This window comes from Perognathus longimembris, chromosome 6 (assembly GCF_023159225.1).
Source record: "Perognathus longimembris pacificus isolate PPM17 chromosome 6, ASM2315922v1, whole genome shotgun sequence".
NCBI lineage: Eukaryota > Metazoa > Chordata > Mammalia > Rodentia > Heteromyidae > Perognathus > Perognathus longimembris.
The window spans coordinates 9,904,346-9,917,508 of NC_063166.1; the positions used below are offsets into that span (position 1 = coordinate 9,904,346).

General features: G+C 38.3%; 1 protein-coding gene and 1 long non-coding RNA gene across 3 annotated transcripts in view; both read left to right on the forward strand.

Moving 5' to 3' along the window:
- Nucleotides 1-13,163, forward strand: part of Btbd9 (BTB domain containing 9) — a 324,638-nt gene that overhangs the window by 128,792 nt on the left and 182,683 nt on the right. The gene's annotated exons all lie outside the window — the stretch shown is intronic.
- LOC125352628 lies at nucleotides 3,777-6,751 on the forward strand. Its single transcript, XR_007211196.1, has 2 exons — nucleotides 3,777-5,703; nucleotides 5,959-6,751. It is a non-coding gene; the product is annotated as an uncharacterized LOC125352628 (long non-coding RNA).

A 13,163-nucleotide genomic window follows, 5' to 3' on the forward strand; every position in this document is an offset into this window, starting at 1 on the left:
TAGGAGGCTGAAATCTGAGGATTATGCTTCAAATGAGGCTCTCAAGTGTAAGCCCCTTTCCCCCCAAAACAAAAACAACAATAACAACCTAAATTGTCAAATGGAGAATTTAGTGTCAAAGTGGATTGTCTTTCTTTTTGTCTTTTTAAATTTTTTAATTGTTGTTATAAAGATGATGTACAGAAGGGTTACCATTTCATATGTCAGGTAAGGAGTGCATTTCTTTTTGGACAATGCCATCATATCCCAGTTTTCCCCTTCCATCTCTACCCACAAATTGGATAGTTCTTACTTAACATACTAGATTCTTTTGAATTGAATGTTTAGGCTGTTTCCTAAGTCTTTTAGTGGGACCGGTCAAATGGGAAAGGAATCGAGTAGCAGTGACAGGGACTGCTGGGTCCTTTGCATTCTTAGAAACACCCAGAGTTTTTCATACTTGGATCATCAAATCTTCAAGACATTCTATCTTAGTTAAGCCTAGTCATCTGTCCTGTTCCCTTTTAAACTCATAAAAGAACTCATTTTGCAGGTAGGAAATGAAAATTAGAGAATTCTCAAATTGGTTCTAACATGACAAATTGCAAATATATTTAAGGCTCCTACTCTTGGACTCCAGTCTCCTTAAAGCATCTCATCTTTGAATCATTGTACATCTTATGTACTCTGATGTCATTTTCACATATTGTGCTTGTGTGAATCCCAAACACTTGTTTAGCACTTATGAAATATAAGACACCACAATATGTTAGTTATAGATATGAAAAAGACATGATCTGTGCACTTGAAGAAATCATAGCCCAAGTTGAGGGAGAGAGAAAGACAAAGGTTATATGTCACATAATGTTAGAGTCCTGAGGTTTTGACCTTAATTCCCCTATTTTCCCTACCTATACTCTACTTTCTTCTAAATATGTGTATCTAATTCTCAAATTTATTTCTCTGCTCCAGGCTCCTTCTTGTGTTCCCATCCACTAACTAGAAATATTTACTGGGATGTCTTAGGGATTTGAAATTTAACATGCCCCAAATCGTGATTTTGAGTTAATGTTCAGGTCCATTCTTTTTCCATCCCAGTAAACATTAGTGTTAGCCTGTCTCTTATGTCATCCCGAAGCCTCAGGGTCATCCTTGATCCTTTGGTGTTTCCTCCATATTTGAGTCCCTGGTTAATTGCTGTTAAGTTTCACTTCAGGATATATCCTGAGTATCTGCTGCAATTCATTGGCACTGCCACCACTCTGGGTGACACCTTGCCTTTTGCAGTAGACTCCTTACTGGTCTTTTACTGACTCTAATTCTTCCTGTGGTAGCCAGACAAGTTTTAAGGAAGATGAAGTTATTCTCTACTGAAAAACTTTCAATGGTATCATACTTTCAGATTTCTCCAAGGCCTGTAAGATCTTAAATCCTCATCTCATTCTTGTTTATACATCTTTTATTGAACTCCAGCCACAATAGACTACCTTCCCTTCCTTGAGCTTGCCTAGATATCTCTCTTTGGGGTTCATCTCTCATTGATCTCCAGCCACAATTCTCTTCCTTGAGCTTCCCTAGCTTTCTCTCTTCCAGGATTTTGCTTTGCTCATCTCTATGTACCTGGATATTCTATTTTTTTTCCTGCCTTTTTTATTGTTGGGATCTGAGCTGAAATGTCATCTTCTCCGACTTGTTCTTAATAGCTGCATAGTATCATGTTATTATTTTTTGTCCTTCAGAGTGCTTATTATAATGCTATGTCACATAATTTAATGCAAAGCGATAGCAAAAGATTTGAACCAGAAAATGACTTTAAAAACAAACTGATATTTGAGAAGATATGTAAAACAATATACAAGGGAAAGAATATTATAAATCACATATGTGGCACAGAGTTTATATCCAGAATACATAAAGAACTCTGTGCATGCATGTGTGCGTGCATGCATGGATGTGTGTTTGTGTGTGTATGCACGTGCCAGTCCTGGGGCTTGAATTCAGACTTGGGTGCTGTCCCTGAGCTGCATTTTGCTCAAGGCTAGGGCTGTACAACTTGAACCACAACTCCACTTTCCACTTCCTGCTTTTTAGGTAGGTTAGTGGAGATATGAGTCTTTCCTATGGACTTTACTGCTGGGGTTGGCTATGAACTGCAATCCCCATATCTCAGTCTCCCGAGTAGCTAGGATTACAAGTTTGAGCTCCTGGCGCCTGGCTATGTAAAGAACTCTGAAAACTCAACAGTATGTAGAGACAGCTAAAAAAAAAAAAAAAATTCTTTATTGAAACCAAAGATTTGCTGGGTGCTAGTGGCTCACGCCTATAATCCTAGCTGCTCAGAGGCTGAGATCTAAGGATCATGGTTCAAAATCAGCCTAGGCAGGAAAGTCTGTGAAACTCTTATCTCCAATTAATCACAGAAAAAGTCAGAAGTAGTGCTGTGGCTCAAGTGGTAGAGTGCTAGCCTTGAGCAAAAGGAGCTCAGGGACAGTGCCCAGGCCCAGAGTTCAAGCTCCAGGACCAGCCAAAAAAAAAAGCTAAAGATTTGGTCAGGTATTTTGTCAAAGGCAGAATGAAGATGGCAAGTGAACAAATGAAAAGATGCCTCATATCATTAGTTATGAGGGAAATGCAGATTGAAATTGCAGTGACATACTGGAACCACACCACAATAAGACTTTTAGTAAAGCACCTATAGTACCAATCTTGGCAAGGATGGAAGACATGTGCAGTTCTCAGACCTTGCTGGTTGGGCTGCAAATGACCCAGCCACTTGAGAGAGAAGTTTGACATTTTCTTATGAAGCTATATTAAGCTATACTTAATACGAGTATGCTATTCTATTTCTTAGAAAAATGTAAACTTAGGTTTCTATAAAAACCTGAGTAAGAAGAGTATTTGTAACAACATTATTAATAGTTCTCAAAAACTGGATTTAACCCTACTAGCCATTCAGTTGGCAAATTGTGGTACATATCTATTATAGAATACTACTCACCAATTTTAAAAAAAAAGATAAGTTACTGATAGACGCAACGGCCTGGATGAATATTAAGTATTTCATGCTAGGTGAAAGAAGTAAGATTTAACAGATTATATATGGTATGATTTCACTTGCAAGTCATTTTGTGGGCAAAAAAAGAAAATCCATAGCGCTGAAAGGAAGAACAGTGTTTGCCAGGGATTGAGATGGGATCAGAATTTCTCTACAGAATGACAATATTAAGGGTCTATTTTGGGGTAATAAAACTTTTGTAGTTGTTGTATGGCAAGTCCGTGAGTCTATGTATCTTTTAGACTCATAAAACAGTATACTAAAAAGACAAATTTATGACTTTTGAATTTTACCATAATCTTAACATTTGAAAAAGATCATGGGCAATTCTCTGTAAACACTGGGTAATCTTGATTTTGGTTTCTGGGTTTTATCATGATGATTGCTTCAAAGTGCAGTTTTTATTCTTTGTAGAAGAGAAGTATCTGGTTGTAGGAAGTGTTGGTTCCTTTTGGAAATCCAGATGACTGACATTCTTTATTTATTCTCCTCATTTTTTTTTGTTTTGTTTTTTTTTTTTTTTGGCCAGTCCTGGGCCTTGGACTCAGGGCCTGAGCACTGTCCCTGGCTTCTTTTTGCTCAAGGCTAGCACTCTGCCACTTGAGCCACAGCGCCGCTTCTGGCCGTTTTCTGTATATGTGGTGCTGGGGAATCGAACCTAGGGCCTTGTGTATCCGAGGCAGGCACTCTTGCCACTAGGCTATATCCCCAGCCCTATTCTCCTCATTTTAAAAATTAGCTTTTGTTAAATGAGTGAGATTTCATTTTCTCATTGTCTTATTTTATTATGTGCAGTATTTAATTTTACCATAGTGATGGCTTTTTAAAAGTCACTTTGGAAAGATTTTTTTAGTTAAATTTTCCTGAGAAAGGATTGATTTTTTTTTCCTGTGCTTTTTAACCCAGTATTCTATGTATGAACTTTATACTTTTTAACCCCAATAATTAGACTAATAAGATATGTAATAAAGTGTCTCATACGTATGTATGTGTATTTGGTTATACTAAGGCGTTTACTCAGGGCCTCACACTTGCTAAATAGGCACTCTTCCTCTTGAGCCATCTCTCCATTCCCCTTTTGCATAAGCTGTTTTCAAGATTGAGTCTCTTTCACTTTATGCTTGGCCATCCTAGACTTCCTACTTGTGCTTCCTCAGGGAACTGAGAGTGACAGGCACTTAGCCACTGATTAAGATAGTGTTTCATGAACTTTCTTTCCTGGGCTGGCCTTGAACTAACCCTCTGACCTCTGCCTCACAAGTAACTAGGATTACAGGCATATGCCCCTATGTTGTTTTTATTTTTGTTTAAATACTTTGTGATCTCAAAGAACCTCTTAGTCCATCATAAATGTTAATGTTGAGTTAACTGAACGTTAACATTTATCAGACAATAGTTTATACTTTAATTTCATTATATTTTATAGTAAGTCATTATGCCAGTGTTAGGTTAATTACTTGAATCCTAGACCTAGGTGCTTGAAGAATTTCCATTTTGAAATGCATCAGTCATTATTCACTGCACTTTTTGATCTCCTTTGAAAAATATCTACCATTTTTTTTTAATTAGTTCTCTAAATGGAAGAGAACCTCTTTTTTCTTTGCTGTGGGCTGGCCTGGTATACATGGCAGCATTTCATTTGTATCTAGGACTCATGGTTGGATTTCAAATGTGCCCTCTATAGTCCAGCACCATTTGAAACTTACTCATTTTCTGATGTCTTAAGCAGCTTGATTTATTGATGTAGCAATTATTGCAGTTGTACCATTTTAATTCCCTCCATCATCTTCTCCCTTCATTTGGGATGATATGCAGGATGACATTTGATGTCCCAGTGAGTACCGTAAGAGAATGTTGAAGAGCTATGTAGGGACCATTCCTCACACAGAATCCAGCCAGCTGTCAGGTTGTCCTTAATCAGAGTGTGGTAGTGTAGGTACATCCTCATTTTCATCATAGCATTACTTTTAGAATGTGTCATTTAAAAACTATAAAACCAAATATTTAAAAACACTCTGTTTGCTTTGCTGAGCCTTGCCGTTGATTTTGTTATTTTATGGACTGCTATAGAAGAGTCTATTGTTAATCACGTCCTAACCCTATAAAATATGTAACAAGCTGCTGAGCAGAAAGATGACAGTAGACAGAGAACAGAGTTTCATTTGAATTCATGCAAATGCAGAGGTTTCCAGAAAGCCATTTTTAAAGCCACATTTTGGAAATAAAACAAAGAATAACACGTTGGAGTAGAAATCTGTAATGAAACCCATAATAGCTGAAAGAATACAATAAATTCTGCAGGGAGAGTTTTTCATTTTCTGTTCCTTTTCAAATTCTAATACTAAACTCTATTAGTAGTCTGTAGAAAATGATGAGACATGAAGCTTTGCTGGTGTATAACTATTACTAATCTGTTACTTTGCATAAATTTTCACTCAAATGATTGTCTGTGGTCTTCTTATAAAGGACATGTTATATGCTTGCCAAATAAACAGATGAGACCTATTAACTATCTTCTTAGAACCAAATAGTACTGGAATTTGTAGACATTGGCATTTTTAAACATGGGGCAAAGAGAAGGGTCAAATTCAAGGAACACAGTATATTAGTGCCAGTTCAGATATCTTCCATCTTGAGTGAATTGACACCCCTTCACATGAAGGAAAGCCGTTTTAAAATTTTTTATTTTATTTTTTTATTATCAAACTGAGTTACAGAGAGGTTACAGTTTCATACATTAGGCATTGGATACGTTTCTTGTACTGTTTGTTACCTCGTCCCTCATTCCCCCCTCCCCCCTCCCCTTCCCCCCCCCCATGAGTTGTTCAGTTCATTTACACCAAACAGTTTTGCAAATATTGCTTTTGTAATTGCTTGTCTTTTTTTACCCTGTGTCTCTCGATTTTGGTATTCGCTAAGGAAAGCCTTTTTTATGCTTATTTTAAGGATGGTGGTGGAAGTGGTTTAATCTCTACAAATAGGTTACATCCTTGTTTTACTTCTAATAATTCTAACAGCTGATCATTTCCTCCTCTATAAACTTTGTCTTCCCAATTTCAGCTTATGAAACCCTTTTTATTTCTTGGACACATAGACTTATAATTTAAATTATCTTTGATTCTTTTCTTTTCCTTCAAATATTTAAGATACTGCCAAGTTCTTTTGATTCATCTTTCATAATTTCTCTTATATCCATCTCTTCTTCCATTCCCATTGCCAGAATCCCAGTACAGAACAGTATGGCCTCATGCCTAAATTATTAACATGTTTAATTGGTTTCCCAACCTCTTGTTCATTCACTTCCAATTTGTCCTGACCACCACCACTTGATTTATCTTACTAAAGCATGGCTTTTTTAAACTTAGCAATTTGAAACTTTGGAAATATTTGAAATAAGAGTTGAGTCATTTTTAAAAGACAGCACAATATAATGGTATATTGACTCCAGAACCAAATAGTTAAGATGTGGGATTCCAGATTAGTCCCTTTGTTGATGGCTTGACCTTAGGGAGAGAATTGCTTGACCTTTTGGGGCTTTAGGGTCCTCATTTGATAGTAGGGAGAATGAAATACTTGTTGTTATGAGAAATATTACAATATGTAAAATACATGGGTTAGTGGGTTTGATGGATGACAGTTATTATCAGTAGTCTGGAGGACAAAATAGAGAACTGGACCAGAGCTAGGAAAGGAAAGGGATGTGGGGAAATGCTTTGGCAAAAGGGAAACAAGTCTTTCTACATCTACACATGCTGCTTCGGAAAGCATGTGGACTTTAAAAATATGTGCTTTTAAAAAAACAATGTTCACATTTTTTTTTACAATGTTCAATTCTTTATTTTTTTTTCAAATTTTTATTATCAAACTTATGTACAGAGAGGTTACAGTTTCATATGTTAGGCATTGGATACATTTCTTGTACTGTTTGTTACCTTGTCCCTCATACCCCCCTCCCTCCTCCCCCTTTCCCTTTCCCCCCATGGGGTGTTCAGTTCACTTACACCAAACAGTTTTGCAAGTATTGCTTTTGTAGTTGTTTGTCTTTTTTTACCCTGTGTCTCTCGATTTTGGTATTCCCTTTCAATTTCCTAGTTCTAATACCAGTATACACGGTTTCCACTATCTCTGTAATCCTATCAGAGTATATTTGAAACAATGTTCACATTTTTAAACACGTCTAGGCCATTCCAAATGCACCACAGTTTTATTCAGATACATGAATGAGACTTTTTTGCACACCCAGATGAAAGACCACTGGTTTTGATAACTTGGTGTTGACTTTTCCACATTGTAGTTTCATAGAGATCAGTTAGTGCCAGATGGGAACAATCAGAGAAAGATGGAGCATGAATCAAGAGAACTCAGCAGCAGATACTAGGGAACAATTTTGGTCAGAATGTTGAGGCAGAAATTTAAAAGGGGACTATGTAGGGGTCACTGGGTACATCACGAATGTAGAAGAAAGAAAGGACTAGAAAGTCTAGTGTGGAAACAAGCACCCAGGAGTTGGAATTGCACATGGCACTTGGGCAGTTTCATTATCTTTGTGTATATCCCCATCCCTATGCCATAGGAAAAAACATGAAGCTGTGGTTCTTTTGCCTGTCTTCTGCAACTTATGATTGTTTTGACAATTGAGGAATATCAGAATGTTTGCCATTTATAAACAATTTTGAGGTTAGTGGGAGTTTTAAGAGTTGGTGGTGTACACTGTGTGAAATAACCACTAAAAATACCTTTTGTCAAAGCCAGCCCAGGCAGGAATGTCAGTGAGACTTTCATCTCCCATTAACATAAAAAAAAAAAAAAGCCTGAGTAGAGCTCAAGTGGTTAAGCACCAGGGTAGTATACATGCCCTGAGGACTTGGACACAGGCACAGACAGACAGACAGACACACACACACACACACACACACACACACACACACACCTTTATGCCTGAAAATGCAGGAAGGGAATGGCAGCCACTCATCTGTGAGTTTGAGCCAAGGGTTGTGGACTGTCTGAGTACTTACACACGGTGCTAGAACCACAGAGGGCATCCACCTTCAGAAAACTTATTTTTTCCATTCACTTACGTTATTTGTACAAGGGGGATTTTCATACTTTTATACAATGTCTTCCAATCAAACTCACTCCTCTGTCCTCTCCCTTACCCCTTCATTGACCATATTCATCCTCATTTACCCTTTCTACCTACCTGCCCTTTCCCTCTGAAGTGTGCCAACCTCCCCACACCCCCTTGGGTTGACGTCATTTATTCTGCCCATGATTTAGTTCCCTTCTCTTCAGTGGGCCACAGAAAACAATGCTAGGCTTTTCCCCAGGTGAGAGAGTCCAGGTGAGTTATTAGAAGGCTTCCTTTCTGTAAGCCGAAATACCTAGTGTTCACTTGTTCTGGTTTTGACTCCTTTCCCTTTCCTAGACACATGGCTCTGAATGCATTCCAGTTTTTCTATGACCTTGTAAAGTGGAACACTCAGAACCCAACTCTGTTACTGCCAGGTCTCTGAATTGTGAGAGAATAGTACCCAGATGGGCCATGTGCTTGTATCAATTATTTCCTCATATGGTCTTCATAAATATTGTAATGGAAAGTTGGGGACAAAGGGTTGATTAGGATAACCTTTATTAAGTGATTATATGACAGCCCCAAACTAAAGAGATAGGAACTGGCTTATAGTGTTCTTGGTAACTGTTAGCTGCTAAACTTTGCAACAGAAAATGGTAAGGTAGGATACTGTTTTTATTCTTCACATCTTAGCATATAAAAATGTTTCTCCCATCCCTGTCTTCCTTGTTAGAGCTTTCTCCCCACCCCCCACACCTTTCTTTTTCTTTCTTTATGTGTTAAAGATTCTGCATGTATCAGGCTAGAGAGGTTATCTATATTCCTCTTCGCCACAGGTACATTAATGGTGGTAAAACAGTGGAAGATGAGGGAAAGCCATCATTTTCATGCCCTTTCTTTCTCTGGTATGGTCTATTTTTATTTGTGCCAGTACTGGGGCTTGAACTCTGGGCCTTGTCTTCTTCCTTAGGTTTTGCTGAAGGCATGCAGTCTACCACTTGCACTCTACCATATTAAGTCTTGCATGCTCCTAGAAAGGAGAACTGGATCTCAGTAACAGTCAGTAGAAATAATTAAGACTAGTTCCTTTTTTCAGGGGGGAGGTTATTTAGAAGGAAGATAATTTAGGATTCTATATCTTGATATTTCTATGAGGATAGGGGAAGATAGAAACGAAGAGATGAATTTAGAAAAGGGACAATGAGAAAGAGAGAGGGACAGAGACAGACTGACTGAGGTTGATTTTCTGTACACTAATCCTTACTATAATGATAGAGAATGTTGAGGACACTGCTTTGGAGAAGAGGAGAGTGGATGCTCTGTAATAGGAAGCCAGTGTGGACATGACAAGATAAAGAAAGGGCTGTGAGATAGGGATGGGCATACGTTGTAAGTGAGTGAACAAAAGTGAGCAGTAGGTGGTGACACAGCTCTAAGGATTGAAATATAGGAAGTTGAGCCAGGGGAAAATACGTTTGTACCCCTTAGCCCCAAACTGGTTCAGCAACCTAAAGTAATGTAAAGTATGTTATGGTTCTGCTTTTCTGTTCATGAAGAACATCTGTCTGTAATGTCAGTGTTTCAGTCCCTGTTGATACTCAACACAGCAGTCAGAATCTTTTCTTCTGTAAGTTAGTATAAAAATATGGTCCAGGGGGCTGGGAATATGGCCTAGTGGTAAAGTGCTTGCCTTGTATACATGAAGCCCTGGATTCAATTCCTCAGCACTACATAGATAGAAAAAGCCGGAAATGGCGCTGTGGCTCAAGTGGTAGAGCACTAGCCTTGAGCAAAAAGAAGCTAGAGACAGTGCTCAGGCCCTGAGTTCAAGCCCCAGGACTGGCAAAAACAAAACAAAACAAAAAACCAGAAATATTGTCCATTCTTGTAGGAAATTGTTCATGTGGCCCTTGTGTCACTCACCATTCATTTTCCCTTTAAGGAAATGTTTGCTTGACAAAGGAGAAATCAAAATTATTCTATCCAGACTGAATTACTTATAGTGCCTTTGATTGTTTTACATTTAATAATACAGGTGAGATGATGATACATGGCTTCAACTCAGAGCAGGTGTGTTTGTGGCTGAGCAGAACCGAGAGGGGGAAGGTTCTGATGACATCATCTTAGTGTCATTGGTATACACATTTTCCTTCTTTATGTCTTCAGTACATGTTTGGCGGTGATTTTAGCAAAACTGGGGTTTGGACTCAGAGCTTTGTGTTTGCTACTTGCCTCATGCCCTCTTTTCTCCATCTCTTTTTGTGTTCATTATTTTTGAGATAAAGGTTTGAGTTTGTACCTAAACTGAAATTCTCCCATTTACCGTTTCTTACATAACTAGGCTTACTGACATGCATCACTGTATCCAGCTTTGTATTAATTGAGATGAGGTCTTTAGTCCAGTCTGCAGCCATGGTCCCTGATCTCTGCTAGGTAACAGTGGCATCTAACAAAAACTTGCATTATCAAGGTGCTGTGATGTTGTTTGATGTATTTTTTGATTAAATGCTTTGTACTTATATTCCCTTGCCATGATGACTTTTCCTGGTTCCTTAAAATTGGAATTTCTGCCCTCTCTGAGGAATTTTGGTAGTGGAGTCAGGCTTCAGTTTTGAGAGAATGGCTGTCTCCCAATTGTCTTTCCTAGTTGTATAACTTCCTGCTATACATCTGTATGGCTTTAAATTTTGTTGTGTCATATGTAAAATTGGACTATTGATTACATGTACTTCATAGGTTATTATCTGGAATAATGAGGTAATACATGTAAAGCACTTAGAATTATATCTGGCACAGAGTCAAAGCTCAATAAATGTTTGCAATTACTGCCTTCCTTGTATCTCCCAGGATGAGGTACTAGGTTTTCCTTATTGTAACTAAGTGGCATCTAATACAGAGTCAGTATTAAACTAGAAACCTTCTGTAACACCTCTGGGGTGCTGGCAAACTGTCAAAGAAATGGAGAAAGGTTAACCAGTGGAAATAAACTACTGCTACCCCTGAAAAACCTGCCTTTGCCCTGGTTCTTACTTGTAGCCCAATGGCACCCTGGATGGGATTGGGGCTCAGTGTTCCTGAGGTTCTCGCTCTCTTTTTTTTCTTTCCAATCATTTTCCTGAGCATCTGTTTACCTTAGTGTTGGCTCTGAAGAACAGCAATGATTATCCTTGGGGTTGTGAATCTCTTTAACTGTCCTCTCTACTTTTCCATAGGACTTTGAGAAACACATGATAAATGAGATTCTTTATTCTAATAGGGAAAAATCTAAATTACTTGATTAACTTAGGAGCTCAGTATCAAAAATGCTCTAGATTTGGCTCACACTAAATTAGAAAATCTAGCTGTGTTGGTTCCCTGATCAGTGTGGCATAGGTGCTATAGTTCACCACCTCTCCTTTAAATGTTGAGTGAAATATACATAATGTTTAATTAGTATATATTGGACAGAACACAATAGTGTACTATAAAAGAGGCATTCAACACATTAGAATATGTCTTATGACATAAATTTGATATACCTAGAAGCAATATGGCAGCTATAATATATAGTAAATGTTTAACACTAATAGTAGTTGCCTTTTTACAATCTGGAAGGGACTTGATGGGAGAATGTAGAAGTTGTCCAGAAATGTTTATTCTTAACTTTTCTGAGCAGGTCTCCCTTCAGCTATACCCTTAACCACTGACCCTTGTCAAATCTCCAGGTACTGACTGGAGCTGAACGCATTGGTCAACACTGTGTCCTTGTCACTCTTCCACTGTCCGCAGCACTTGACTCACTGGATTGTGCTCTGCTCCTTGGAACACGTCATCTCCATTTTTACTTCAGGACATGGATCTCCCCTGTCTTTGTCTTCTTTCCTTCTCCCTGAAGAGCTCTGTACTTCATCCCTGACCTTCCCCTCTTCTCCAGGTGTACTCATGCCCACATTCTTGGTGATCTCATCCAGTCTTAGCAACTTCAGGCCATTTCTATGCTGATCACGCCTAACTGTGTATTCCAAGTCGTAATTAAGTTGCCCACTTGACACTCTGATTTTAATAGACATCTGAATCTAATAGGAGCCAGGGCACATTCAGAGCTAGCCTCCACAGTCCCTTCCTCCTGTCAGACTTCAGCATTTTGGTAAATTGCAACTCCATTCTAAGTTCCACCTCAGCCTCAGAAGAGTTGCTGAACATTGAACATTATCTCCTTTGTCATCTCAACAGCCTCCAGCCCTGGCCACCCCTCCCCCCCTCCCCCTTTTATCTTGTGCCTGGATTATTGCCACAGCCTAGTGCCAGGGAGTAAGCTTCCATCCTGTCCCTGGAGTCTGCTCAGTCTTGAACATTTCAGGAGGTTCTTTCCCTCTTAATTATTATTAATGAAACCCTTTTCTCTCTGTGAACTATGTACTGAACAGTCAGCCTGGAATTGTCACTTTACAAGCATTGTAAAGTAAGATAGATAGGTCTAGGAGATAAGATTAAAGATGATTACATTAAAAATGTGAGGAAAGTACATTACAGTTTTCACAGTTCTTCTGAATATGACTTTTTTTAAAAAAAGGACAGTAAATGCAGAAAAAGTCAGATAATATTTTCACACTTCTTTTCAATGAATAGAAGTAAAAAATTAATAATGTAAAAAGAACATGAATCCAGATAAGATATTTGCATCTTCTATTTTTTACTTTCTCAAACTGTTGTGAACTGACAAATCCTGCAGTTAATGAACCTCAGAGCCTTGGAGGATTGGGCAGGGTACTGTCCCCTGTGCCTCCCTTGGGGCAGTAAGTAATAGACAGGGAACTTTGACATTACTTTCCTCATTCTTTCTGTCTTTGTGTCACCTTGACCTATTAATCTTAAACTTATACCTTGGTTAGGGTTGACTCTGTATGTATGTATGCAGAATCATTCTCCTTACTCCCCAAGCCTAGGATTTATTATAATTTGTTTTAATGAAATGCTTAATGTACATTATCACCAATGAAAGTCTTTTTAATACTTTGTTTGATTCTGCATTTTTGGGAGGACTGAGAGAAACTGATCTGCTTAAATACTACAGAAATT